Source organism: Tursiops truncatus, chromosome 14, assembly GCF_011762595.2.
Source record: "Tursiops truncatus isolate mTurTru1 chromosome 14, mTurTru1.mat.Y, whole genome shotgun sequence".
Classification (NCBI taxonomy): Eukaryota; Metazoa; Chordata; class Mammalia; order Artiodactyla; family Delphinidae; genus Tursiops; species Tursiops truncatus.
This window is the reverse complement of record NC_047047.1, coordinates 24,485,074-24,506,210: the sequence shown is the minus strand read 5'-3', so window position 1 is coordinate 24,506,210 and position 21,137 is coordinate 24,485,074. Positions and strand designations below refer to the sequence as shown.

The following is a 21,137-nucleotide window of genomic DNA, read 5'->3' as shown; positions in this document are numbered from 1 at the left end:
TGTAAGCACTTGGGAAATATCTGAAAGAACCACACAAGAAACTGGGAGAGTGGGACAACTTTCCATGTCCCGTATGATTGGAATTCTGAAGGGTACACACACGAACTAATGGACCTCTGCTACCAGCCTCCTGCTAAGGAGGGAAATTGCAGGCATCAAATCCTCTTTACTAATGAAGCGTCTCAGTAGGCCGACGTGATGACGTCATCTCGACGGGCGGTGGCGCATGCGCAGTAGTAGGAGGTCCGCGACCTGCGTGGGGTAACGCCTAGCCGCCTGTGGTTCATGGCCTTGTGCTGGCACCGGGGTCGCCGGGTTGGCGACTTTGGCACTCTTGGCGTTGGGTGGGCGGTATCTTGGGGGGTCACGTGAGACAGTGGCGTCATGCCCGAGGGCGCTGGAGTCAGCGTCGCGGCTTTTCCGGACGTTCATCGGCCAGGAGGAAGGGCAGAAAGCACATCTCGGAAAGGTAATACGCCTTGGCCCCTGGGCGTTGCCGTTGGAGCTCAGAGCCCCTGGGCCTGGGCTTCATCTCTTGTGCTGTTTCCTGTGACTGTTGCCCCCACGCGCTGCCCCGTCCGCACTGTGCTAGGGGGTATTGGTCGTCTCGCGGCTCAGTTCACAGTAGCTGAAAGGGGCAGTGTGTGGTGTTCTGATTTCCCCCCATCGTTTTAAATGGGAGGCTCTGGCCATTGCTCCTCGGGTAAAATGCAGAGGGACTGTTTTTTAAGATGGGACTGTCTGTCAGTGTTGGGGACACTCCTTAATTACCAAAATGGAATCCCCTTCAGTTCCTCAAGCTGTGTTGTTTTGGCACAGAAAATGTGAGTAAGAGGAACTGAAACTAAGTTTGAGTGAAAAAAATGCACCGGTACCGCCGAATTTTCCATCGAACAGTTGATTTGTGTGCCCCTCGGAATTATAAAGGGCGTACTGTTGCTTCCTAACCGGTGTCATTTGAGAGATCTACCTCTGTACGTTCAAATGATTAATTTTGAGACTTTGCTCATGTGTGCGGTAAATGCTTTAATTCCCTAAGACCTTCCTTTCCTCCATCTCATACCTCATTAAGCCCGCTTCAGTTTATCTGAATTTCTTCTGAATCTGTCAACTCTTCCTCAACATCCTAATACTGAACTTGCCTGTCTGTTGCAATTAGGTCCTAAGTAGTGTCCATATATCTTGCTTCCTTCCAATCCGTTCTTCACAAAAGAAACCTAAAAAGCAAGTTGGAACATTGCTCATAAACATCGCTCAGAAACATTGTTTTGAGAATAGAAAACAAACCGTTGGCCTTTAAGACTGTACGTGGTCAAGAATCCTCTCTGCTTCTATGGCCCCACCTTGTGCCACTTTTGCCCTCACTTTCTATGCTTCAGATACACTGAATTAACCTTAGTTCTAACTCATCTTACAGAAGTCAGTTCAGATATTATTTTTCACTGTGATTCCTAGCATTAAGGAATTTTATTATCAGGTTTTGTATGAGGACTGAAAATAAACTGTGAAGTGGAAGAATTGAGTTTAAACTATTTCAGTCAACACGCATGTATTAATGATACCTTAGCAGTCAGCACCGGGCTAGGTTTTATCAGGGATGCAGAAGTTCTGGTCATCTCTGGTTTTAGATATCCCTTATTTGTTGAGACCTTTGCATTGTTTTGTTGCCTTTTATCTGTTTTCAAGATGGGACAACAGGAACAAGGGAAGTATAGGTTATTACTAGGTGGGATTGAATAAGTGGAGCAGCAAAATGCAAAGCAGAAAGAAGAGGGACCTACCCTAGAGGGATATGATTTCCATTTTCAAGGCACATCCATCCTATGCAGGGAGACAGCCTAACATAAAATTTGCCTAACAAAAAATATATTAACAGGTGGAAGGACTAATTCCCAGTTGAACAGCGGATGCCTGGGACTCGTTTCCTTGCTTTCAAAGTTCCTTTAAAAAAGGTAAGCAAAAGTTAATACCGTATTCTTCCAGAAATCTGAATTCACCATATAGACCTGGCTCTCAACCCTGTCATACTCCATTTTCCCTTTTTGTAGCAAATACTTTTTAATACCTCCTTTACTATCCAGAAATGGAATTCATAGATGAATACAACCTACTTTTGATCTTAATTAAAAAAAAAGAAACCAATGGAATGCCCTAATTATAAATAAGAATAAAGTAATTTATAAGAAAGTAATATGTATCTCAGTATGTAGATGTTTGGGGATGACCATACTAGAAATAAGAAATAGTCAGTTACTTGTACCATGAATGCAATAAACTATGGACTTTGAATGATAATGATGTGTCAGCATTGGTTCATGAATTCTCACAAATGAAGCACACTGGTATAGCATGTAGATAACAGGGAAGGCTGTGTGGGATGAAGGAGAGCAGGTATAAGTGGGAACTGTGTACTCTCTGCTCAGTTTTGCTGTGAAGTTCAAACTGCTCTAAAACTAGTCTACTAATTTAACAAACACTGTGTGTTGCTGACACTTGAATAACCAAAGAGATCAATGGAACAGGGTACATGTATAAGCCAAATACATGAAAGAATATTTAGCAGTGAAAGCCATCCTTCCTATATGTTGATATTCAAGAAGTATTTATTTCTGTGTCTATTTTCAGGCACTCTGCTTGGAGCTGGCAATACAGTGGTAGGCAAAATTGATGTGGTCCCTGCCTTCTGGAGGTTTACAGTCTGGTTAGGAGACCAAAATGAAATAAACAAACCTAGAAATAAATGTATAGAAGTGAACTTATTTTCTTCCGTCTAATCTCTCTGGAAGAAACGATCATAATATCGCTTGTAAACTCCAGAGGAGGAAACTTTACTTTGAATCTCATATGTTAGCATCACAGGGTTTGAATAAATGGATAAGATAATAAAGGATTTTAAACACATGTGCTTTCTTATTTTATTCTTTCTGACACAGTTTTGAAAAGAATCTTGCTTCAGAAGAATTATTTTCCCCCTTGGATCGTTTTTAACAAACTCCAGGAACAAAATGAAGAACTTGGGCTGATTATTGACTTAACATATACTCGCGGCTATTATAAGCCAGAGGTAAATGGAACCCGTAATTGAAAATGACCTTCTTTCTGATACTGTAATAATTGAGAGTAATTCAGTAGTTATCATCTTATGCTAAGGTGAATCCTGGCCTTCTCTCGTGGGTTCAAAAAGGGAAGCTAGTGGTTTCCATAAATACACATTTGTAATTGCTGTTTCAAAATGAGATTAAAGATATGAATTGAACTATAGTATTTGGCAGTAGGCTCTAGATATGCTTAAGAAATTCTATAAGCTTCCATGTTCTATATTTTGAAATTGAAATAAACTTTTAGGTAGAATAGTAGTAGCCTAAAAGGAAAGAAAGGTATGTCCATTATGTCTTTAGCACTTATTTTAAGCAGTTGCCTGAGCATGTTTAAGCATCAGGGTAAAAGACACTTGTTCTCTAAGTTTTATGCTTTCTTTTCCTAATATCTTCTGATATAATACAGAAACACATGCATTCTCTTGGCCCATGTAGGACATACCAGTGCAAAATAATTATCCTTCTTCTGACCTGTTCCATGGCCTTGAGAGACAGTAACACCTAATGTTTGTTAAGATTTGTATAGCAGTTTGCCATTTAGAAAGTTCTTTCATATCCATTGACTTTGTTAATCTTCACAACAATCCTTTGCTGCTGAAGTGGAAGTAGTACTGATACCTCCTACTGAGGGCTTACTCTGCACTAAGCTCAGAGGATAGACAACTACAATTACTAATTTTATGGACGATGAAACTGACTCTCGGACAAGGAAGAATTGAAATTTCAACTCAGTTATTCCTGTTATTTTACTGTGGTAAAATATAGATAAATCATATTTATTTTCACCATTTATAAATATGCAGTTCAGTGGCATTAAATACAGTCACAGTGTTGTGTAACTATCACCACTGTCTATAACCAAAACTTTTTCATCATCCTCAACAAAAACTCTGTAAGCATCAAACAGTAACAACCCCATTATCCCTCCCGCCGGCCCTTAGACACCTCTATTCTATTTTCTGTCTCTATGAATTTGCCTATTCTAGGTACCTCGTGTAAGTGGAATCTACAACATTTATCCTTCTATGTCTGGCTTATTTCACTAAACCTAGTGTTTTCAAGGTTCATCCATGTTATGGCATGTAACAAAATGCCATTCCTTTTTTGGCTTAATAAATCCCACTGTGTGTATATAGACCATAGTTTGTTATTCAACGGTTGATTGACACTTGGTTGTTTTTCACCTTGTAGGTATTGTGAATCATGCTGCTGTGGTCATTGGTGTACAGATATTTGTTCAAATCCCTGCTTTCAGTTCTGTTAGATGTGCAGCGTAGGTAGTAGCAGAGTTGTTGGATCATACGGTAGCTCTACGCTTAACCTTTGAGAACGCGCCAGACTGTTTTCTACAGTGTTGTCTTGTTTATAAACAATTATCACAATCTTAAGCATATACAAAAGTATACAAAATACTGTGAGTGTTCCTTGTATACCCACGAACTCATCCAGCTTTAATATTTACCAACTGATGGCTGTCATGTTTTATCTATACCCCCACCTGTTTCACCCCATTCCATATTATCTTGAAGCAGCTCCAAGACAACATGTAATTACACCTATACATTTTTTAAAATTAATTAATTTTTGGCTGTGTTGGGTCTTCGTTTCTGTGCAAGGGCTTTCTCTACTGGCGGCAAGCGGGGGACGCTCTTCATCTCAGTGCATGGGCCTCTCACTATCGCGGCCTTTCGTGTTGTGGAGCACAGGCTCTAGAGTGCAGGCTCAGTAGTTGTGGCTCACGGCCCTAGTTGCTCCGCGGCATGTGGGATCTTCCCAGACCAGGGCTCGAACCTGTGTTCCCTGCATTGGCAGGCAGATTCTCAACCACTGTGCCACCAGGGAAGCCCCAGGTATACATTTTTGGTATGTGTATTTAAAATATAGGACTTTTATTCCTTAATATCATTTTTTAATAGTAAACACCCAGTGAGTGCTCAAATTTGCAGTTGTCTCCTAAATGTCATAAAAAATTCTTTTTAAGAATTTTGAATTAGATGCAAATAAGGTCCACACTTTGCCGTGGATTGTTAGGTCTCTGAAGTCTTATTTAATCTCTAGGTTCTCCCTCCATGTCTCTTTAACTTTTTTTCCTCCTTGAATTTTTTTTTAAAGAAAACAGGTAATTTGTTCCATCTAGATTTTGATGATTACAGTCCATGTGTTGTTAACATATTCTTCAGTCCTTTTATTTCCTGTAAATTGGTAGTTGATCAGTATGAAGCTTGCATGTTTTGTTTTGGCAAGACAGTTTCATAGGTGATGATGTGTTCTTCCATGGAGACATATATAATTGTGTCTTTTCTGTGGTATTAGCAGTCATTGATGATTCATACCTTCATCCATTAATTCAGTTGAGGCTTCAAAGAATGGTGAATTCTGTTGTTCTTTTTTTCACTTATTAGCTGGGTATATTTGTATGAGGAGAATATTCCTCTCATCAACTATTTGGTTGCCCAGTTATAGAGGCATGATTCTCTTCTTTTATTTAAGAGTTTTCAAACTAATGAGTTGATTCACAAATATCCTTCAGTGGTGACCAATTTCGTAAAATTTATTTATTCATATCACCGTGGACTGCGTTACAGTTATTATTCTAACTGAAGCCCTATCTTTGGGCAGTTGGAGCTTCTCAGTGGCTCCTGAGTACTTTTAACATGACATCAGTTGTTTCTAGACTTTTTCAGTGGTCAGAGCTAGGAAATATTTATGTTTTTTTTTTAATATTTTAAAAATATGTCATAGGTTCATACTGTTACTTTCCATTTAAATTCAGAACTAGAGAATTTTCACTTATCCTTTTCTGTCTTCTATTGATAGTCTACTTTCTCCCACCCCAAGAATACCAGTTCTCAACAATGCCTGAAATTTGCTCTATTTCCTAATTCGAATCCAAGTTCTTCTGACTCTATCCTACTCTTCTGCTTAAATCACAGCCTCTTTATGGCCCTTGAAATGTAAGATAGAACATAAATGTAGGCAGAACTGTTTATATCATTTTGAGTTACATGTCCATTCGTTCACATAGATTTGCTTTTCCTTTTGCATGCCTGGTAACTGTCCATTCTGCAGTTTTAATGAAAATCAAGTGATAATTACTGGTTAAAGCAGCTTTGGAAAAAATGGCTCTTATCAGAATGACTGACATACTAAGTTTAATGTACTCTCTTTGTTTGTATTCTGCCTTCTCTAATTTTTTAGTCTTTCCCTACAAAAGAAATAATACGTATTTTCATGGTTTTGCCTTATAGGACTTACCAGCAACTATTCCTTATTTAAAAATTTGTACAATTGGGCATCAGGTGCCAGATGACGACACTAGTGTTAAATTCCAGTGGGAATTTAAATGGGTTTCTGAAAGAAAATAAAGATAATGGTGAGTTGTTTTTGGTTTTTTTCCTTTACCTGAACTTTGGTATGCATTGTGAGTGGGGTTGGGGATTTTGAACATTTTTAATAGTTCTGACATTAGGCCTGTTGTGTTTGGTAACATTAAGGTGGAAATGTCAGATGGTGCTAATAGAGTACGGTGCTTTTCCTATTTATCGTCACTAACAATTTAGTTTAGTTTGGAAAGTGATTTTTGTGAGAAATATGAACTGAACTAGCTTATCTCTATTCTAAAAATTTGAAGATAAGGGATAGGAGGTGAGAGAGAGAGGGAGAGACTAGAATTTCAAGATGACTTTTCATTCTATAACCTGGTTGCTTAATGCAGGTACTAGCTCTTAAATATCTGCAGCCCTATTCACAAATCTTCCCTGTACTTTAGGTTTAAAACTTGAGAGGCTTGGCCTTGCCTGTGATAACCAGGGTGTCTAGAAAGGAGGCAAATGATCTGATTTGTGTAAACTGTAGTCACAGAAATGTTACCTGTGCTGGCCTACTCACTTCCTCCAGGCTCCTTTGTGTGTGTTCTGTCTGTTCCGTGTGGGCTAGAAGATCCTTACTAGTGCATGAGAACACGTTTGTAAACCTTGATTGTTCACACGTTATACCAAGTGTAGTCCAGTGCATATGCTGACTCCTCTGTGGGTCTTCTGCATGTAGTGGACTAACTTCACCATGCTCTCTGCCATTGCAGTCTCAGGACCTTAGTTATGATCCATTGGTGACTTCCTCTGCTATAAGCCCCTCCCACAGATGTCAGGCTCACTGATAATGAGGAGGAGACTATACTATCCACTCCCTAGAATTGGTAGAGACTCAGAAAATAAATTGTTTCAGTAAACACCGAGAGCCTTATAGGTTTGTTGTTAGGGCACGGGGATACAGAGGTGAGTAGAAGTCTTTGTTCAGTAGCAACTTACAGTTATCTAGGAAGATAAACATGTAGTGACTATAAGTGGGTTAATTATGGTAAAAGAATCAAGTGCAGCAGGATGTTGAGTGATGATTAGTGATGTTGAGCAGCTTTTCATGTGCCTCTTGGCCATCTTATGTGTTCTTTGGAGAAATGTCTGTTTAGGTCTTCTGCCCATTTTTTGATTGGGTTGTTTGTTTTTTTAGTAATGAGCTGCATGACCTATTTATATATTTTGGAGATTAATCCATTGTCTGTTGATTTGTTTGGAAATATTTTCTCCCATCCTGAGGGTTGTCTTTTTGTCCTGTTTATACTTTCCTTTGCTGTGCAAAAGCTTTTAAGTTTCATTAGGTCCCATTTGTTTATTTTTTTTAAGGCTGCATCGTTCCTTTGCTCACTGATGAACATATAAAAGTCCGAAGTTTTTGATACTATAAAATGTCGAAGTAATGAACATTGCTGTGTGAACACCTTTGAATATATATGCTTTGTCTCACTTAACTTCACTCAGAATGGGACTTCTGCATCAAAGAGTTGGTGCCCTTATGCTTTTTGTGGTTGTTGCTACACTGTACCAATTTATGGTTGTTCATGCAGGAAATACTTATTGAGCATGTGTTATGTTTAAGCACTGTGCTGGGGGCTAGCAAAAAGACTTGTGAAATTTTGTGAGTGAAAAGACTTGACCTGCCCTTTGTGAATTCTAACAGTCCAGAGAGGGAATAGATATTCAAGAATCATACACTGCATGTAGAATTACATCTCTGACAAGTGCCAAGGAGAGGAACATGGTACCATGAGAGCATATTTTAGGGAGGATTTGATCTCATCATGGAGACTAGAGAAGGTTTATTTAGGGATGTTTCAGCTGATATCTGAAGGATGAGTAGGTATTAAGCAGATAGGGACACTGTAGAGAGATTTCTGAGCATAAGGAATATCAAAAGACCCTATAAGAGGAAAGCATATGGTGTGTTGGAGGAACAGGCCAGGAAGGTGGGGCTGTTGGGGGAGCATGTGATTATAATGGAGCTACAAGTATGGGTAGGAGCTCGATCGTGCAGGCTTATGTTTAAGGTTTCAGACTTTAATAGAAAACCATTGAACTTTGTTGTTGAAGGTGAGTGCATGGAACATACCCAATTGCATTTTCAACCTATCATTTTGCTACCAAGTGGAGAATAGACTGCAAGGAGAAAGAGTGGAAGCGAGGAAACAAGTTAGGAGACTTTTGTAGAAATTGGGCATAATGATGGCTTGGACCAGGGTATGGTGGTCATTTTGGTGGAAAGATGTGGACAGATTCTAGAGGTATGTAGGCCGTATCATTGTTAGCACTGGTGGTGGGCTGAGGATGAGGGTGAGGGAGAAATAGCTGTCAGTGATGGTGATTCCTAAGTCTCTGGCTCCTATGGTTGGTTAGATAGGGTTTTTTAGATATGATGTTAATATTTGTCCTGATTTGTCTTTTGTTATTTGTTGGTTCTTGATGAATACTCTGTCATATTAAGTCTCCTGTTTTTAGCGTACAGAGCATTTTCACCCAAACTGACTGTTGCACGTTATCAGATAACTTTTTAACATCTGCCAGTTTGGTCCTGTATTTTATGCTCTTTCATTTATTAATTAAGTTGTTGTATCAATGTAAATAATTATATTAATAAATTTTCTAAAGTTGCGTTATCCTTGCATCCTTGGAATAATGCCTTTTTGTGGTCCTGGTGCATATCATTCTTTAATAATTATTGATTAGATGTGCTGATATTTTCTTAGGATTTTTATATCTATATTTGTAAAGTGATATTGGACCTTTTTTGCAAAACCTTGATTTTCTTTTCTTTTTATTTACAAATGACTCGAATTTTGTTGTTTTGTAGATATTTGATTGATGTAGAAGGCATGTGGCCAGATGATGCAATTGGATGTAAGTATAAGGGTTGTCACTACTTTTCCCTTTTTATAAAATTTGAAGGTAGAAGTGTAGGAGAATTTCTCAAATTTTGGACAAAGAGAAAAGTTTGTAATTCATTTGTTCTGACATAAGATAACGTTTTACCAAAAGTGTTGAAAGAGATGTATCTGGAAATAGCGAGATATAACAGCCTGAATAATTAGTCAGTGGATTTCAGCATTTTTTTTCTTTTTTAAATTTATTTAATTAATTACCTTATTTTTGATATTATATCTACTGCACCACCAAGGAAGTCCCTTTTTCTTCCTTCCTTCCTTCCTTTCTTTAAAACTCCAAGTCATTTAAAATATATGACTTCTTACTAAAAATCTCCAGTTCATATAGCCAAGGGGTTTATAACTTCTCCTCTAAAAGTTATATTCCTGGGACTTCCCTCGTGGTCCAGTGGTTAAGACTCTGCGCTTCCAGTGCAGCAGGTGTGGGTTCAATCCCTAGTTGGGGAGCTAAGATCCCACATGCTGCGCAGCCAAAGAAAAATGTTTTAAAAGTTATATTCCTGTATTATTGAATTTAGTGGTTTAGATTTTTTTTAATGTTTAGAAGATTTAAATTTATTTACCAAGAACAAACAAAACATAATGTAAAAATAGTTTTCCGGAAACTATTTCCATCATTCTCTTCTTCCCTTTCTCCTGCAGACTGGTGTTTTATCCTTACAAGTTCTCCATCGTTCCATAAGAGAGCTGCTCTTCTTCTGGTTTCATAACAGATGGTGAACAGTGTTAAAATATCCAGTATACCTAAATTTCTAGAGTACACTTCAGGGAGTGAATGATGGGGTGGGATGTTGGGGCAGAGTGAGAGATACAGATTCTGGCGAGACTGAGAGTCATTCACAAAAATTACTGGGCTGTGGTGAAGGGAGAATAAAAATAAATCAGGTTCCTGCTGGTGAACAGGAAGCCAAAATGAAGAAGAATGGTGCGTAGCCGGGCAATGTAATTAGACCCATAAGTGCTGTGTCTTCTGATAGTAATTATGAACAGAAACCAACTAATAATTACGAATAACATGTAGGTGGCCAATCCTTGAGAGCTGAGGCAGAGAGAAGGAAAGATGGCATTATACCTTGTCTCTGGTTCATTGAGTTTCCCAGGCTGGTTGTGACCAATCTTGGGTGAAATCATAACTAAATCATTTTTGCTAAGGTGATCAGCTTTCGTGGGGTCATTTCCCTGAACTCTGTACAATGATAAAGCCCACTGGTTTATGCCTCCTGGAAAAGAGTTATTTCAAAACAGTATAAATGAAGCATTGATGAAACAGCCATGAGGAACACGTTTCCACATGGCCTCACACCTCCTTTTCAAAGTGCTTTAAAACTTTTTTCATCCAAAAATCAATAAAAGAAAAGGATTGGGATCATATCCCATACAGAGGTAGTGTAAGCAAAAAGAGAATAAGGAGCAGAATAGCATCTCTTCAGACAATAAAATCAAGTTGGAAAAGACAGGTCCACAAAACAGATCAAAACTGTAACCTATTATTTCAAAGTGGGCTAAAAGATGTTAGGAAAAACAGTGGAAAAGATGAAAGAACATGGATCAAGGAGGGAATGGGAAGTTACTGTTTAATGGCTCTAGAGTCTCTGTTTGGGATGGTGAAAAAGTTCTGGAAAAGGTAAATGCTGATAAATGCCACCTATGGGTGTTTGGTTTTAGTTGATCTTCTTCCATGAAAGGGTTTGGAGAGATTCAGAAACTATGCTGCTGCCTCCATCTTTCTGAGGTCCTGCTCAATCTTTAGACATAATTATTTTGAATTTGAATAGTGGTGATGGTCGCACAGCATTGTGAGTGTATTTAATGTCACTGAATTATATACTTGAAAATGGTTGAAGTACTAAATTTTGTTTTATGTATATTTTACCATAATTAAAAAAAAAGATGAAGGAACTGCGTAAACCAGAATATTAGGTAAGATGATAGAACTCAGGACAGAATTCAAAATAAAAGAAAAAAAATTCAGAAATGAGGACTAAATTTAAAATAATACAAGAGTGGGGACTTCCTTGGTTGTCTAGTGGTTAAGAATCTGCCTTCCAATGCAGGGGATGCAGGTTCGATCCTTGGCTGAGGAACTGAGATCCCCCATGCCGCAGGCCAACTAAGCCCGCATGCCGCAACTACTGAGCCCAAGCACCACAACTAGAGAGCCCACGAGCCGTGAGGGAGAGCCCCCACGCTGCAACGAAGAGCCCACATGCTGCAACTAATACCCGACATTGCCAAAAGTAAATCATTTAAATAAAATCATACGAGTGAATGAACATAATGCCTTAAGAGAAACAAACAGGAAAAGGAAAAATTTTTTTGAAGATAAAAAGGATTTTAGAGAAATGGAAAACATAAAAGATAGGCAAAAACGAGCCAGGACAGCTCTGCGAAAAGTAATATAAATATGTATAAGAATCTATTATACCATAAAAGTGACATTTCAAATCATTGGGACAGATTAGTCAATAAATTGTGATACATACACGTTGAGGTATAAATAGTTCTCTGGAAGGATCCACAGCATGGCAAAAGCAGATGTCTCTGAGGAGGGAAATGTGTGGCTGGGGCACGTGGGGAAAAGGGTGACTTTTCGTTGAATACCCTTGTGGACCTTTTCTAATGTTCTGTCATGTGAATTTATTACCTCTGAAGTTCGCCTGAGTTCAAACCCCAGTTCCCCCAGTTGCTAGCTCTTAATCTTGGGCAAACTCTTCACACTCTCCAAGCCTCTTTATCTGTGAAATAAGGTCAGTAACTTAGCCTGGTGCTGCCTGGCACAGAATAAACTGTCAATAAATGGAGATTATTAGTGTAAAAAAACCAAATGCCCATGAATGGATAAATGGATTTTTAAAATGTGGTTATATGTGAAATATTATACAGTCATAAAAAGGAATGAAGTACTGACACATGCTACGACATGGACGAACTTGAAAACATTATGCTAAGTGAAAGAAGCCACACACAGTGGTCCCATTTGTATTATGTCATGAAATGTCCAGAAAAGGCAAAACCATAGCAACAGAAAGGAAATTAATGGTTGCAGGGACTGAAGGAGGAGGGGATGAAGAGGGCCTGCTGATGGTTACGGGGGCTTCTTTGTGGGTTGATGAAAACGTGATGGGTTAGATGACGGTGATGGTTGCATAGGCTTGTGAATGTACGAAATGACGCTGAATTCGCAGTTTCAGAAGGTGAATGTTATGGCATGTGAATGACATCTCAAAAAATTAATGTTGAAAATGAAAATTGCCAGTTTTCCCATGGTCACTATCCACTATCCACTGTCTCCATCTCTCCCTTCTCCCCACTGCATTCCTTTTGACGCCCACCCCTGCCGCTCTCTCCCATCCTCACTCCCTCGACCTGCCCCACGAGGCCTCCCAGGGAGCCCGTGAACCACTGGGCGCCTGGGTCCTGTGGCTGTTGGAGCGGCTGCCCAGTGTGCGTGCCCCCACCGCTCTCACCCGTGAGAGTGGACGCTTCCGTCGGATTTTTCTCGTGCGTTTCAGTTGATGGTGATGTTTACAGAAGGCGGCATGCGCCCTGGTCAATGGAGGAAGCCCCTCAAGATAATATTTAGGCCTGTCCAGAAGTTTGATCTCATCCACCAGTAACCTCAGGATGCTGTGCTCTGAAAACCAGGTTGGCCGCCTGCGGGCACTTGCAGATACTGAGGACTTTGGAGGCATTTGGGCCTGCAATTGAGGCCTTGTACCTCCACATGCGACGTGACCTCAGCCCTTTGCTGCACCTCTCTAAGTGAAGTGGCACAGGAATACTGGCCTTGCCTGTCGTTGCCAGGATTAACTGAGTAGTGCATTAGCTGCCCTGGTGCTTAGGTGTTGAGTACATGGTGATTTACATACCAGGCCCTGCTCGTGGGCCTCCTGATGCAGCAGTTCCTTGGCTGTGCCCCTGTCGTCAGCTGCCCCTAGGATAACTCTGAGCCCTAGCCACCTCTCTGGTAGATTTCCCTATCCCCCACTATAATCACACCTGAATAAGGCAACTCTAGCTTTTCAGAGATGTGTGCTGAACCTCCTGTTTTCTTAAATACCTATCTGGTGGTTGTGAGACTTAAGGCCAACCTCCCCAAGAGACTTTTTCTTTCTCCTAGTAAACCTAGACTCACCTTCTGTCATCTTCAACTCTATTCAAATTTTGTTCTTTCACCCCTGACCTCTGACCCTGCTTTTTACTTCTGCCATTTCATCCTCACTCCTGCTTCCTTTCATAAATCCATAAATGCCTTTTGGCCTTCCTAGCCCTGGGCCAAGTTCCTTTCTCTTTCCTCTGTTTTTACCCCTTTCCTTCATTCATCCATCCAACTTTCAGTCCTTCCTTTCTCATGCAGACTTTGATTCCAACCCCATCAAAAAACAAACAAAAAATACACCCCAGTTAGCAGCATCTCAAAAATCAAAAGTTTTATTACCTATGAATTCTATTACATTTATTTATTCAGTTTTATTGTTTTAAAATATATCAAAATAAATAGAGAAATTTATACCTGTCTTATCTGTATATGGAAGAGCAGCTGGTCCCCAAGGTGGCACCAACACTCCTAGCAGCTCTGACTTTACATATCCGTAATAGTCAGCAATTTCCATTCTTTTTCCCTCTCAATGAAAAATTGCACTTTCCCCAAAGAGGTGTATTTGGCAGCATTCTCATGTTCTTGTTGAGCCCGTCTCTTCATGGCTTCCCGCTCTGGCCTCTGCTCTTGTTTGATGGGCTTTGACATTACTGGCTCAGGAACATTCGGTTCCCTCCATGGAATTGGTTGCTCGCTGAAGTCTTGGAGTAGAAAGGGGTTTGGAGTTTGGGTGGGGACTGGCGCTTAGTCACAGCAGGGGGAACAGGCTCCCACTGGAGAGAAGTGCAAGATGAAGTTCCGTAGGGTGCAGGTCTAGGAGCAGCAGACTGAGGGACACTAGGCTGCGTATGGTCGGTCCAACCCGGTTGGGTTGGTTAGTCATAGTTGGCTGAGATGGTTTGGCAGGACCTGGCAAAGAGGCAGGAGCTGGGTGGGATGAACTCACTGCAGGAGGTTGAGCTGTGTTAGTAAAAACAGGCCGGGCACACTCAGCCACAGCAGGCCGATGTGAGGCCAGAGACTGTGGCCTCCGCGGAGCAGGTCGAGATTGAGGCTTGTCCCAGGCAGAAAACGGCAGAGGTATCAACTTGACCTTCCCAGGAGGCGGCAGCTCCTACTGGGATGGAGATGGACACTCTTTTTCAGCACTGCTGTCTGGTTTCTGGGCTTTGACTTGAGTTTTCTCAGGACTCTTATCCTCAGGTGGGGTATACCTCCATGGCTGGATAGCTGGGGGTGTTTAGGGTTGCTTGAATTTCCCAAGACCCGACAGGAAGAGAGCCCAGTTTTCTTATCATTCTTCTCCCCCAGTGCATGAAAAACCTTCACAGAGGCCAGCCTGCACATGCCTAGGGAGGTTCGAGGCTTTTTAAAGCTCTCTTGGATAAGCTCAGTTTGCTGCTTCCTTCGCTTCGTCTGGGGAATTGTTGGCTTCTCTCCTGCCTTGACTTTGTTCCCTGACTGCTTATTCTCTTCAGCCTTCTTCCTTCCTCTGGTCCTTGAGGTGCTTTCCTGCCCGTGGCTCTGAGTATTGCTGATCTTTCTGGATGCAGCTTTCTGAGGTTTGCCTTTGGAATGCTTGGCCGTGGTCACAGGAGCGCTGTCCCTGACTGCAGCATGGCATAGAAGCACTTCTCCCCCTAGCAGGCACTCTGGATTCTTTGGCTGGATTTTGGCCTTGGGAGCACCACTGATAGGCTCAGAGGCTTTATGTTTGTTCTTCCTGGGTTGAGCAGAGGGAACCTTTATGACACTTGGCTTTTCCTGCACCTGATTCACCTTAATGGCTCTGGTGTCTTTGGCTTTGGTCACGTTGGGACCTTTGGATTGATCAAGATCTTTCAAAGAATTAAAGAGCTGGGGAAGGTGAATATCCTCTGCCAGTGTAGTAATGTCTGCAAAACCACTGCTAGATTCCATCCCATTTTTAGGTGTCCCTGGGTCCTCAAGACTCAGGCTGTTCTTTCCCAGATCAGCATTTTCAGAAGCAGCTGCTCCTCTTGGCCGAGGGGATGCATCCGTGCAGGCCAGGAGCTGCTGAATATCAGGGATTTCTAAAGGGAGTAGTGGAGGCTCTTGGTTTTCTCTTGGGATCTGTAGGCATCCAGAGGCTTTGAAAGCTTGGTTTTCATATCCTCCAAGTGCTCACTCTCTATTTGTCCCTGGCTTGGAGCTGGAGGCAGGGCCAGGAGACTACTGGCGCTCTGGACTGGAGCTGTCCCTGAAATGTCCCCAAGTTCAGGTGGTGGGTTACTCTCAAGTATCTGGATATTTCTGCTCCTGCAGGACCTGGGGAGTTCTTGAGTTTGTGTCACACAAGATGTCTGGCTTGGAGGTGGCAATCCCAGGGAATTTTTCATCACCAGGGAAGTCTCCATCCCTACAAAGGAATCAAGGTAGAAGTCAGTCCCTGGTAAGTGAGATGCTCCCCCTAAACACCAACACAGCACTCATGTACCTTTCAAGGTACATGATTGATGTGTTGGTGTATAGGGGCAAGATGGGCAAGGCATTTCTAGTAACTCTTCTTAAGGATCACGGACAGTGCCCTATGCTACGAGATAAGGGGTGACTGTTGTAATTCTTACTGGTGATCATTTCATGTCACCGATTCTTGGCTTTCTTTGTATTTCATAGGATTGTTCAAAGTCAAATAAAAAGTGAGTCTTATTTTTTAAAGAAATGAAATGTTTTACAAGGCCTAGCATTCTCTTATAGAGTCCTTTCAATTCTCCCCACTTTCCTGAGAGGCTAAGAACACTTCACACCATGAACTAGGAGAGGGAGTAGAGCCCTTCCTGATGAAATAAATAAACAAAGACAGAGTCTTAGCCTGCTTGCTCTGGACAGGATCCCGGACCACAAGGTCTTAAATCCTGGTATAAATTAGGGAAGTGAGGACGGTTAAACTGTCACTATGATAACAAGAGTTCTGAAACACCTTCCAAAGAGACTGTAGCAGTAGATCAGGGAAGGGAGTGATACAGTGTGGTAGTACAGGGGGAATGATCGGCTACAGCAGTGAAAAATGTGGTACCTCTTGGTATGCTCTCGGGGTTCTTGTACATGCAGCATAGATGACATTTAGAGTGTCCCTCCCACCTTCCAACCTGAATTAGGTGTTCTTTTTTAAAAATTTTATTTTTATTTATTTATTTTTGAACTTACTTATTTTATGTATGTATTTGTTTGGCTGCACTGGGTCTTCATTGCTGTGCACGGGCTTTCTCTAGTTGCGGCTAGCGGGGGCTACTCTTGGTTGCGGTGTGCGGGCTTCTCATTGCGGTGGCTTCTCTTGCTGCGGAGCACGGGCTCTAGGCGCGTGGGCTTCAGTAGATGTGGCTCACGGGCTCTAGAATGCAGGCTCCGTAGTTGTGGCACATGGGCTTAGTTGTTCCACGGCCTGTGGGATCTTCCCAGACCAGGGCTCGAACCCGTGTCCCCTGCATTGGCAGGCGGATTCTTAACCACTGCGCCACCAGGGAAGCCCTAGGTGTTCTTGTATAGAGTCTAAAACCAGAGAGCCCTGAGCGAAGGTAGTGGTTATTAAAGGCTCAGGATCTAAATTCTACCTGTCTGTACAACACTTCCCAGCTGTAGATTTGACCCCATTTTTGAATGATGACCTCATTGTTCAACTTTCTTGCCATTTGTACTCACCTTGAAAACTTGTTTCTGTGACGGGTTGAGCAGACACAGGGTAGTAGATTCCAGAGGTGGAAGCTGGTGGTTGGATATTTGTGGGCTGAATCTCCTTTAGTACCATAACCACTTTTGGTTGCACAGAGGCCCTACTTCCTGTGTATGACACAGAGCCATAGGATTGCAGGCAGGAGCCAAGTTCTCCATTCAGTAAAGACCCCAATGTGCCTTGGTTATAGTAATACACCTGGCTTCCTTCCTGGTAGGGAAGTGACAGGATGTGTCCCTGATTTGGAATCTGAGATGGTGTTTCCTGAGCAAGCCTGGCAGAAGGTGATGGATATAGAGGGACCATGTTATTGGTGTCTGCAGTTTTATCATGCCGTAAACATGGAGGAAGCAGCTGTGTGCTGGTCAGTGACTGCCAGAGTAAAGTCTCCGAGTGAAGGAGAATTCTTTTCAGTGCTTCCTGTGATGTCCCAGTCAAGAACACCCGGATAGGAAGCAGCTGAAGTGGAGATCTGTCTCTCATCAGTAACTCCAGATAACATAGTTGTGCTAGAATGGTGGTGAATGTAGGCACTACCCATGAGTGTGTAGAAATAGGTAGCCATAGCTGATTCCGAACTGGCGGCACTAGCAGAGACTCTGGAGAAGTTGCAGACACTTCCTGTTAGGGAAGTTGCATTGCTCACCCCAGGAAGAGAGTGCTGCAGAGAATTCAGAGTTCCCAGTCGAGATTGATTTTGGAAATTTTCTGTAAGAACAAGAGGGTAATGAAAACATCAGGGAGATTGATAAATTCTCACTATATTTGAGGAACAGCATTATCTTAAGTTTCTTGCTATCAAGACGCCTGTAATGTCAATACTTACTGAGAAACCAAAAATCAGACCGTTATGATGGTTGCAAGGACTGAGCAGTTTTACAGTCTTCTGTATTAGCTGCCTGTGCTCCCATGTTGGGCACAGATGGGCAGAAGACCCAAGTGGTGTGGTTCAGACATTGTTCTCTAGGCTGGAAGCAACCTTCTCCCTGCCCTATCTTTCCCTTCAGCTTGCACTTGTTTTGACTTCTATGCTGTTTCCTAGACTGGAAACCTTTTCGAACTAGGAGGTCTTAGAGAACTTCTATTTTCACAGTCGCATTTCATGAGGAAAGAAACTGAGACTCAGAGAGGTCGGGTTGACTTGTTCAAGTTCTCTCATTATGTTAGTATCCTTACCAGGTTTCAGAACCTAAGTATCCTGACTTGCTCTCCAGGACACTACTCTGAGCATGATGCCGCCAGAAAGCGGGAGAAATAGAACTTATAATATAGGCATTTTTTTCATCCGTTAGAAAACAGTACGGCTATTACCATTGTATTCTTCAGTGTCTCACTTTGCTTGTGCAGTTCCCACGCTATTACCTAGAGTTCACATATAGCTCAGTCCAACTGGTAAATTTAAAGAGTCATTTTTACCCTCTTCAAACCTGGTTTATTATCTCACCTCAAAATGATTACCTGAAAGTGAATTTCTTAAGTGCTTTTGGAAAGAAAAAAGTTATCTGATTACTTCAGATTACTCATCTGTAAAGTGCTTATTACACCACCACCAATAATAATAGCAGTAATAATTAATACATGAATAAACTGATATATTGCATATGATTTATATGGAGGAAGATACAATAAGTTCTAGAAAGACAAAGAAATATCATGAAAAACATATTACATAATGTAAAACACATAGTTATGAAAACTGGGGTATGTGGCAAGTGTCAAAGCATAATGAGTTTACTAACAAATGACCTTCTGTACCATACATGCAATATTATGAAAGTGAATTTTGCCCACTGTATTTTAGTGAATACTATTAACCAAAAAACACGATAGAAGGTGATTTTGAATGAATTCCAAGCCAATACATACAGACAGAGAAGATATATCAGTAAAAATGCATAACAAGCAACAAAATTCAATCAATGTAAATATATAGGGGGCCACAATATATGCAGACAAGTATTTCAATGAAAACTGGTACAAAGCAGACAGCAAAATAATAAGTGTAAAAGAATTTCATTGTGCTCATTCATATTTTTACCCAGCAATAACAGGTATTAAGCCTGGTAGAAATATATATTTCAAAGAATAGAAACATACAATAAGCAGAAAGGAAGCTTAAAAAGTATCAAGAAGGTTTTTGTATTTATCCTAGAACTTAGATTATCTTATTATTATCTTCAACATCCACGAAGATGACATCCCAAAACCTAAAAAAACCATCATCACTAGAATCCAATTAAAAAAGATTTTCAAATGTAAGAACATCAAAAGGACTCCACAATATTGTTCTAGATAAATGTGGATTTTTTTTTTTTTTTTTGCCATGCCACGTGGCCCTGGCAGTGAAAGCACCGAGTCCTAACCACTGGACCGCCAGCGAATTCCCTCAATTTGGAATTAGAGATGTGGGGCTTGAATTTTTCTTTTTCTTCTTAGGTAGCTAAGATCTAAAAACGAACGATGGCTGTTGATCAATGTGCTCTCTGTGTTAGGAAGGAAAGAACTGTAAAGATGAAAAGCAACCTTGCCTTAGAAGCTACATATCACACAAAGGAAATAGTCCTTCTGATTCAATTTCGAAGATATCATTTAAAAATTTTAATTGGTAAAACGTCTACATAGTTGAAAAATTAGAAAGAATCAAACATTGAAAAGCAGAACCCTAGATAACCACTTTGGTTTCTTGTATATAGGAAGCATCATTTCTGGGACGTATTTCTAAAATGTTTATATTCAAAACTGTCAAGTGCCAACTGTATTCAGAGAGGCAATAAAAGAAAAAAAACTGAGTATGACTTTTCTGGTAAGCTGCCTTTCCTGGTGATACCCTGTTCTGTCCTTACTTTCCTCTTAGTCTGTTAAAATAAGGATTTGCTACAATCAACTTTGTTTTGCCCTGCTCTGAGCAGAATTCACTCTATGCTGTTTCTGCTTTAATTTAAAATCTTTTTTTCCCATCAACATTCCATTGCAAACTACATTTTTCTTGAGAGCTCCTCTATGCTTTCCCTCTTCATTCTTATATTTTTATCCTATCTCTTGGTTCCTCTTGGCCTGTGCTGATGAAAACAATCCTAAACTTCCTTACGTTTGACTCTGTGCCTCCCTATAGCCCAGTACCCTCCATCCTCTCTCCCTATTTTCTCTTTTCAACTAGTCGACATATTAGTGGAGGGAGACCTTTAGAGATGAAACATCTTGCTGTATATTGCTAGTTTTCTGTGTCACCTGGCTTTTCTGTGTTTCTGTTGAAACACTCTTGAGAAGTCTCTGATTTCATTTTCTACATGGGTACCCTTTAAGGCTCAATATTAGAAAAGAAAGGGATCAGAGTGATCAACCAATGTAGTATCCTAACGTAACAGATAAGGAAAATATCAGGCTTTGTGAGACAGTCAATGATTTGTCCAAAGTGACACAGATAGTAAATGACAAAGTCAAAACTGAAATTAGGTCTCCAGACTTCTAGTTCAGTACTTTCCCTCATTATTCCATGCTATTGTGAATCTACTAGTAAATTTAGGGGCAAAATAAACCTAACGAAAAACTTTAAAAAGTTTCTTTTCTTACCTGACGTGGTCAGAGAAGAAGAGAAAACATCAACTGCAGATACAAGGGATGAGGAGACAACACCAGAGGATGTCTGAGTGGCTGCAGCTGAACGGCGCATGTGTGCAGTACAAAGGTCACAGGTTACTGCTCACTGGTCACTTGTGATGATGTAGGAGAATGATGTCACGAGGCAGGCAGTTTCAAGGTATGAGATAGCCAATAGGGAGGTCCGATCCCCAACAGGAAGGCGGGGTTGGGTGGAGAGAGTGTAGGAGAGCTAAAACAACACCTAAATTTCTGAGCTCTGGGGAGGAAATCCTAGAAGACAGATTTACCTCCCCCAGGCTCTTACATGAGGGAAATCATTGCAACATTTCTTACAGACGTTCATTAATATAATTTACTAACAGTTACCTATATCCTGGA

At 40.9% G+C, this 21,137-nt stretch overlaps 1 long non-coding RNA gene and 1 pseudogene across 1 annotated transcript; one reads left to right on the top strand and one right to left on the bottom strand.

Annotated features, from left to right (window-relative positions):
- The first annotated feature begins 267 nt into the window (after positions 1-267).
- Positions 268-11,344, top strand: LOC117307822 (uncharacterized). The gene is made up of 6 exons (XR_004521714.2): positions 268-469; positions 1,877-1,952; positions 2,934-3,064; positions 6,347-6,471; positions 9,279-9,325; positions 10,012-11,344. It is a non-coding gene; the product is annotated as an uncharacterized lncRNA (long non-coding RNA).
- Positions 11,345-13,847: 2,503 nt separating this feature from the next.
- LOC117307852 (uncharacterized protein C2orf78-like) lies at positions 13,848-20,829 on the bottom strand (annotated as a pseudogene).
- Positions 20,830-21,137: the final 308 nt, after the last annotated feature.